A 9,393-nucleotide genomic window follows, 5' to 3' on the forward strand; every position below is an offset into this window, starting at 1 on the left:
GATGCTCTAAAGCTAAACCACGAGTTGCAGTAATTGGAAGTTTATTTCAGTGTCCATCATATCGAGGAAGGGTAAAAGATTGCATTCACGCAATTGAAATTAGAGACCATGCATCGACTTGGTGGGAGAGAGACACGGAAACCCTAAGGTGGAGAACCTTGAGTGACTAAGTGAGAGGATTTAAAAACCCTCATTAAGTCCCAATTTCATCCCATTGGGTACGTGGAGGACCAGTGGATCTGGTGGCATTACTTCAAGAAAAAGTCGGGCCAAAGCATGCAAGAGTACAACATAGAATTCAGAAATATGGCTATAATGTTGGTTATTTCTCTAAAGAACTCATATGTACTCCTCAAGTACTTGGGGGGTCTTCACCACCATCTGCATGAGCAAGTGATGTTGTTCAAGTCGAAATTTGTGGACAAGGCTTGTGTATAGGCGCAATACCTGGAAAACATAGACCTAAAGAGAGTGCAATAAAGTGGATCAATGCAGAAGGAGAAACATGATGCTTCTAAGGAGGGGAAGAAGAAGCAAAAAGGGGAAAAGATAAAAAGATGATAGCCACAACATACGAGTGTAAAGATCCTATCAACCACTACAACATTGATGGCCATAGAAAGGAGAAGTGTTGGAAGTTGCATCCAGAGCTAAACCCGAAGAAAAAAAAGAAATATAACAAGAAGAACAATCTCATGGCCACAGATTCGATCAACCAAATTGAAAGTAGCTCAAACATGGATAAGAAGATCATTTGTATGTCAATGCAAGAGGATATGAATCTAGATAGCCTTCAATAATGAGAAGAGAAAGAAATGACCAAACTCTTCCAAATAAAGATACATTTCAAGAAGACAGAGATTGATGCTCTATTTGACTTAGTATCACAAGTGAATCTCATTGCAGCAGAGATGGTCAAGAAGTTGGGCTAGAAGTTCATGATCATCTAAATCCATATCCACTGGGATGGGTAAATAAGGATGTAGAGATGAAGGTAAAAAAACAATGTAAAATTAGATTTGATATTAGTGTTGAATTTATTGATGAAGTAGATCTAGATGTGGTTCCCCATGATGTATGTGGAGTCGTGTTTGGGAGTCCATAAATGTACATGTGTGATGTAATATTCATGAGGAAATCCAACTAGTACCGGCTCGCAAGGATGGAAAATCGTTCATCATCAACGTACACAAAGGAAAGTTGAAAATTTCATTGGTAAGTGCCAACCAAGCCAATAAATTGATCAGTTCTAGAAAAAAGTACGCTTTACTATTTTTAAGTGAAAGTCAGTTTGTAGAGGAGTTAATCAGAGGACAGGCATCCCTCGAGGGGTGTACTAAGAAACATAAACAACAATTGGAGGAGTTGTTACAATCATACATGGATGTGTTCTGAGGGCCTAAAGGGTTACCACATAAGGGAGAAGTGAAGCACAAGATCCAACTATTTCCAGACTCCACATTGCCGAATATTGGGTTGTACAGGAAGTTTGTTATAGAAGCAAGTGAGGTGAAGAAATAGTTGCAGAAGCTAGTGTAACAACGTGTCATTCAATCGAGCACATCACCATGTCAGTAACCCATCATCATTGTGTTAAAGAAGGATGGGACTTGGTATATGTTTATAGATTATAGGGTGTTGAACAAAATAACGCTCAAGAACAAATACCCCTTGCCCAGGATAAATGATTTGTTGGATCAGTTGCAACAAGAAAAATACTTCACCAAGCTGGACTTGAAGTCTAGATATCACCAAGTTCGAGTCAAAGAAGAAGATACCTGGAAGACCACCTTCAAAACCAAGAAAGGTTTGTATGAGTGGTTAGTCATGCCATTTGGCCTATGTAATGCACCAGCTACATTTATGATATTAATGAATGATGTATTGTGCCCTTTTATAGATTCATTTGTTATTGTCTATTTGGATGATATATTGGTATATAGTGCTACCTAAGATGATCATATTTCACATTTAACGCATGTGTTGGAAACATTGAAGAAGCACTAACTGCTAGAAAATATTAAGAAATATGAATCTGCATGGCAGTCTTTGGTGTATTTGGGGTATGTGATTGTTGGGAACGGGATTCCCCAAGGACAGTTTGGGGCTAAAAGCCCATGTTTTGGGTCGAATTTTGTAATAAAGTGTAAAGACTCCACATTTTATGGTCGCAGAGCGTGAAGGTGCCATGAGTCATAAAGGGTTGTCCGCCCTTATTTTGTAAAGTAAAGTTGGATGTAAAAGATCTACCCATGGTCCACGGACCATGGGATTGTATAAAAAGAGCTAAGTAAGATCTAGGTAGTGAAGTTAAGTTCTAAGAAGCATGAAGTCTTAAGGACAAGGAGACAAGTCTAAGTTTCAGGTCATAGTGTAGGTAGAGGCTCTGCAGTTGAGTGCACAAAGGCCTAGGGTAGAAGTCTGCAGCTGAGTGCGTAGAGGCCTAGGGTAGAAGTCTGTAGTTGAGTGTGCGGACCCCTACAACTGTGTGCACAGGGTAGATAGAGTCTGTAATCATATGAAGATATCAATAAAGAGAAGCATTTTACAAATTCTATGTCTTTGTTTCTTGTTAATGCATCTTGTCATATTGTGTATGAATTTCATTTATAAGACTTATATGATGCGCGAATGTATGTAATTACATTGGATAATTGAACGCAAGTAAGAATATATGTTTACGCAGCGCTAAATATGATTTTTTAATAAGATAAGTAAGGTGCTTAAGATAGTTAATCTGCACGAAACGCCACCCTAGCAGCGCAGAAATACTGGAACTGCAGGTTAGGGCTGAGCGAAGGCCAATCGTACCCCTTTGCGGGGGTACTGAAGGGCATAATAAAGGGCTAGACTAACAGGGCCTTAGAACTTCACAACCTGCACGAAAGTAGGAATAAGAGGAATAAACCAACATCATGACCATCTCAAGGTGAAAAAACTTGGTTCCAACATCCCCCATACTCCTTCGAGTGAGGCTTCGATCTGCACTCCGCGGGCTGATGTCAAAAGGGCCAGTAGTGTAGGGATTTGTTTGGCTAACTAATGCTAAACCTGGGTTAGGCCCCACCAAGCCAACAAATGGTTCTATTGCCAAGACCAGAATCTGCATAAGAGATGTGTGATGTCGTATCACTGGAATCCAACTAAGAAAGAGATTGAAGACTGGTTAGATAGGAAGATCCACAAATTCGCGGTGCAGGAGAGCATAAATCCACGACTGACAAAGGAACAGTGGCTGGACAAGTACCTATATACAGAAATCCATAAGATATTTTTATGTTCCTTTCTAATTGAGCTATACGAGTGGATTTTAAAGCTAGCGGATAGCCAAGGAAGGTGGATGCTTGATGGTCCTATTGTGTGGACCTCGGAGCTACTACAAAGACTGGAAGCCTCTAAGGATAAGATAGTCTGTTATGTCAATCATTGGATTGATCACATCATAGGAGGATTTGTGATTGAGTTCGTGGTCGATACCTCAGTCAGCTATAATGAGGCGGAGCGACGCTTTTTCAAAGGACTGCGATGTAAGTACTTGAAATATTTGAATACCTGGATTAAGATGTTATTGTGCGAAAAGTGGTTTATGCAGCTACCTTGATGTTCGGAGCTACGTGGAGTGGAAAGAATTACAAGAACAAAGGGAGAAAGGGTCCTGAATATAGTCCATTAATTTCACCTCCACGAGGTGATGAAGAGGGAGTAGTGCAGGCTTCTCCGTGAAGTGCTATTCAGTTAATAAGACAAGGATTCCCATGACTGCCACCTCCACCCACACCACCTCCAACTTCACCACCATCTCCTGCGACTTCACCAGTACCACCTCCACCTCCACCACAGTTCAGCATGGCACATTCAGTAAAGCTGCCTTTGTTTAAAGGCTTGGAAAAATAGGACCTAGACCAGTTCTAGTTCATTGTGAAAGCTATATGGGAAGCTCAGGGTTACAGATGATAACATGAAGAAGGCAACACTGGTTAGTGCTCTGCAGGATTGTGTGCTAACCTAGTACATCAAGTACTCTAATGATAACCCAAACGCTGGAGTGGCGGACATCCAAACTGCGATGAATAAAGAATTCAGTATGCCTAAATCTAAGGCACATTCGATTGTGGGGTTTAAGGAAATCGCGATGAAACCAGGGGAGACACCTTGGGAACTAGATCAGAGGTTGAAGTGTAAATTTTACGAAGCTAATATGAACTTAACAGATGGACAACACTGCAAGTGGTTCGCGGCTTTGCTCCTTCCACACCTAAGGGTTGCATTGTCACAACAGAAAATAACAACCCAGGTAGAGGCCTTGGAGATTGCAATGAGACTACATGAAATACCGATGCAGGATCCGAATCTAGGGGTTCAGCAGATCCATGTGCAGTTGCAAAATCTTTGCATTGAAATGCAAAGTTTGAAGCAGGACATAACAGTTTGGCTAGAGGTGCGTGAAGAGGTATGGTGCCTGAAATGTAAAGGTCAGGGGCATGACAAAGACCATTTCCTAGTCTTAGCGAACTATATTACAAGAGAGGGATTGATGCCTTTGAGGTCGAAAGCTCAAGCAGGACCAAGCCCAGGGCTTGTATTATGGTGCGCTATATGCCAGGTAGCAGGAAAACATGCCACAGATAACTGTCATTTGCTATAGAAGTTTGTACAAACACTACAACAACTTAAGTATGGGGGTTTACGCAGTGCATTATATTCGATATCATTTTTGGGATTCAACTACAACAACTGTTCTGCAACTTTTGTAGGTCGGTAGGTCACGATTGGCACAGCTATAAAAGCTATGAATTGATGATGGATAGAACACCTGCCTATAGGGTTCAAGCAGAAACGTTCCCCCTAACTAGAGCACGGAGATGGTGCGAACGGGCTTTCAGGGGAACGAATGAAGCCGAGGCGGAGGAGGACCTAGTAGATGTCGAGGACAATTGATTTGCTACAATTGCGAAGGACTAGGACACTATGCCCACGATTTCACTAACCTAACACATCTGCCGTGAAAATATTGCACTTTGTTTGATCATGAAACGAAGGACTGTCCTAAGCTGATAGCAAGGATACGCGACAAAGGGGCCCTACCACCTTAACCGACTCAGAACCTGCAGATGATGAGGTATGAGCTTCATGAAGAGGATCTGAATGTGAATATAGTACTCTGAAGTGGAATTGCAACAGGGGATGATAAGGGGAAACAACCTGAAGACAGCGCATGGGTTCGCAAAGCTTCAATGAAGGAGGCGGAATTTGATTTGGAGCGCGCACGTGAAACATTCATGGAAGAAAAGAAGAGCTTTGCTGAGGCCTCCACCTCAGGGAGAAAGGATAATCCTGATCAGGAAATGGACCCTTCTATGCTTACAACCTTCCTAGAGACCTACATGAAGTTTTTGCGCGATAGCAGGGCTGTGAAGGGATTACAAGAGGTGATAAATAGATGCACCGGAAACACCCCAGGAGAACCACACGTGATACGAAATATCGGTAAGCATAAAACAAGGACAGGACGAGAGATGAGATTGACCGCATAGATAGGAGAATATGAAATGGATCAGGTTATTTTGAATCTAGGGCCAGACACAAACATTCTACCAAATCATATTTGGGAGCGGATGGGAAGACCCGCGCTGCAGTGGTCTCCAATTTAGTTAAGGATGGAAAATCAACAAAATATCATCCCCATTGGATGGTTGCAAGGGGTGACTATAGATATTTAAGGCGCAAGCATGTTGGCTGACTTTGAAGTAATAGAAATTGTGGATGATAGCAACCCCTACCCTGTGCTCCTTGGCATTGATTGGGCTATTGATATGAATGGGGTAATCAACCTAAAGAAGCGAAAGATGATCTTTGAGAAGAATCGCTTCGTGTAATAGTACCCCTAGATCCTGCTGAAGGATCGCACTATACTAAACTAGTTCGCGATTATGAGAGCAATGATGATTTGGACTGTATCTATAAGATAACAGTGCGAGACCAAGATTGGGTGAATCCAACAGTGGATGGATGAATTACATGGGATCACGAGAGTTCCTGCACCTTGGACTTTGATGAAGAGTTAGAGCGCTGGCAGAGTCGGTTACATGAAGTAACCACACTGAGTTGTAACATGATGACCCATTTGTTGCGCTGTGTGTCGTCAGAGGTAAGAAATATTCCCACTTATGATGTCTTGAATGATGTAGATATATTTTTGGATGCATTCGAGAGGGAGGTACTAGAGAAGTAGCACTTCTAGGCTTTGAACTGGGCATTGCGCACTACGCCCGCAAGGTGGTGAGGTACACACAAGGGTAGCTTTGATGATTGGTGCGAGTTTAGAAGGATGATGAGAACCCACTTTGGGAATTTGAAGGTACGAATCACAAACAAATATGATAGGTAGGATAATCCGCATGCACACTTGGCCAAATGGGCTCAGGATTATGGAGAGAAGCCCCAACTTGAATGGGTGCACTTGCTTTGTCACACCCTGGATGTCATCCCAATGAACTGATACTTAGAAACAGAGCTCTACCATGGTACAGGTGAATGGGATATTCTGTGCGAAGGATTCATAATGACATTCAGCTTTGAAGACGGGTTTGACCATATTGATCAGGCACTACAAGAAGTAAAAGCAGCTATCTTTAGGATACTACAGGATCCTTTGGACCTGATTCAGCTCGATTGGACTACTCAGCTGAGTCACGTGCTGGAATTCTATAACGTAACCACTGAAGAAGAAGATGAGGATCTGTGAAAGGTTAACATCCCTGAAACAGAAGGTCATCGCGAGGCTGAAGGACCATAGATTGAGAATCCTGATATAACTGTGCCATTGAAAACAAAATAGGTAAATATTGGTATGGACGCAGAGCCTAAATTCGTGAAGATTGGTGATTACTAGGATGATGCGACGGTGGATAAGGTCGTTGAATTGCTCCGTGAATACTAGGATTTGTTCTCTACTAAGTTTACAGATCTAAAAGGAATAATTGGGGACCTAGGTGTTATGAAGATCACGTTGAAGCCTGACACAAAGCCGGTTAAGCAAATACCTTACCGTCTCAATCCGAAGAATAAGGAGAAGGTTCACTTAGAGCTAGACAAGATGCTCACTGCAGGAATCATTGAGCCTGTGGAAGAATCTGATTGGGTAAGCCCAATGGTGGTACAGGAGAAGAAGCAGAAGGATGAAATAAGGATATGCGTAGATCTCAGGAAGTTGAATGACGCTTGTGTACATGATCCTTTCCCGACTCCGTTCATTGATTAGGTGTTGGAAAATGTAGGTGGCCATGAAGCATATTCCTTCACTGACGGGTTCTCTGGGTACCATTAGATCAAAATCGTGCCAGATGATAGGAGCAAGACAACCTTCACGACTCAGTGGGGGTGTTTTCAGTACATTGTAATGCCTTTTGGATTAAAGAATGCGCCTGCGATTTTTTCGCACGTAGTTGTTGCGGCGTTCAAGGAATTTATTCATAAGTTCCTGGAAGTGTACTTTGATGACTAGATTGTGTTTGGGTTGGTGAAACTCCATGTCACCAGTTTACACCTGATGCTAGATACTTGTCGAAGATACCTGATCGCGCTCAATCTGAAGAAATTCCTGTTTTGTGTTCATTTTGGGACCCTGCTGGGTCATGTGGTTTGCAGACAAGGACTAATGGTAGATCCCACGAAGATCGTGGTGATACTTAACCTGGAAGTGCCGAGGAGTGTTAAAAATTGTGTGCTACCCTAGGACATACAGGATATTACAAAAAGTTTATCAAAGGCTATGCCCAGATCATTGTGCCTATGGAAAAGTTGTTGAAAAACGATGTCACATTCTACTGGAACGAGGACTGTAAGAAGAGCTTGGATGTATTGAAAGAAAATATGGTCACTGCACTGATTCTAGTCTTCCTAGATTGGAAGAAGGAGTTTCATGTACATGTCGACGTGTCATGTTTGGCGCTAAGAGCAGTACTGACACAGTCTGGCAGAGGAGACTTGGACCATCCTATAGCGTTCGCAAGCAGGAGGTTATCCAAGGCGGAGAAGAACTATTCCACCACCGAGCGTGAAGGGTTAGCCATGGTATACACGCTCCAGAAGTTTAGACACTACTTGCTAGGTGGCCATTTTAAGATGTATACGGATCATTCCGCATTGAAATACCTGGTCAATAAGTCTGTGTTGTGGGGGGGGGAGAATCTGCAGGTGGTTGTTATTGTTCCAGGAGTATGATTTTGAAGTTATTGTGAACCCTAGATGACTGAACGTGAGAACAGACCATATGTCATGCATCGAAACAGGGGAAGAGCCCACTAATTTGGAGGAGGGATTTCCTGACGCGTAGCTCTTTGCAGTGCACATCACATATGGTCATTTTGAAGACATCATACACTTCCTAATGACGGGAACTGCCCTGGAAGGATACACCATCCAGCAGAAGAAGGAGTTAGTGGTGCGCGTGGCAGAATTTTATGTCATTGCTGGCATATGTACAAAATGGGGACTGATGAAATATTGCAATGATATGTATTAGACTTTGAAAGGAGTAGTATTCTCGTGGATGTTCATGGGGGCATTGTGGAAGGACATTATGCAGGGAGAGAGACCGCGCAGAAGATTCTACACACAGGGTTGTGGTGACCAACCCTCCATCAGGACTCAAAAGCGTGTGATGTGTGTCAAAGGACTGGCAGGCCGTCGTAGTGGGATGAGCTGCCTTTGAATCCACAGATGACGTTGCAACCCTTTGAGAAATGGGCGATAGATTTTATGGGACCTATTCAACCCAAAGGGAAGAAGATGGGGGCAAGATACATTATCATCGCGACGGAGTATTTGACTCGATGGGTGGAGGCATAGCCTATGAAAGATTTCATAGGTGTGATTGCTACAAAGTTCCTCTTTAAGTATGTACTAACGTGATTTGGGTGTCCAAATATTTTGATGATTGATCGGGGTACGCGCTTTCTAAATGAAATGATCAGTGCGATGACGAAGGAATTTCAGGTATATCACCAAAAGAGCATGCCTTATCACCCACAAGCTAACAGGATGGTGGAAGCGTTCAATAAAGTGTTGGAGAATGTGCTGACAAAGGTTTGCAACACTTAGCGAAATGATTGGGACCTGCGCATACCGCAGTACTATGGGCCTATCAGACGACATGCAAGAAGTTGATTGGACAAACACCCTTTAGGCTTGTATATGGTGTTGAAGCAGTAATTCCCATGGAATACATTGTGCCTAGTCTATGCATAGCAACACTCATGGGCATGACGGATCGCGGAGCCCTAGAGGAGAGGTTCGCGCAGCTGGCTGAACTTGAGGAAGAGAGATTTATAGCTGGATTTCACCAACAGGTCTAGAAGCAATGCGAACAATCACGGCATGATCGACACATTA

Source organism: Pinus tabuliformis, chromosome 2_2 (genome assembly GCF_031772625.1).
Source record: "Pinus tabuliformis cultivar Carrire ecotype Pingquan chromosome 2_2, CPIR1, whole genome shotgun sequence".
In the NCBI taxonomy this organism is placed as follows: Eukaryota; Viridiplantae; Streptophyta; class Pinopsida; order Pinales; family Pinaceae; genus Pinus; species Pinus tabuliformis.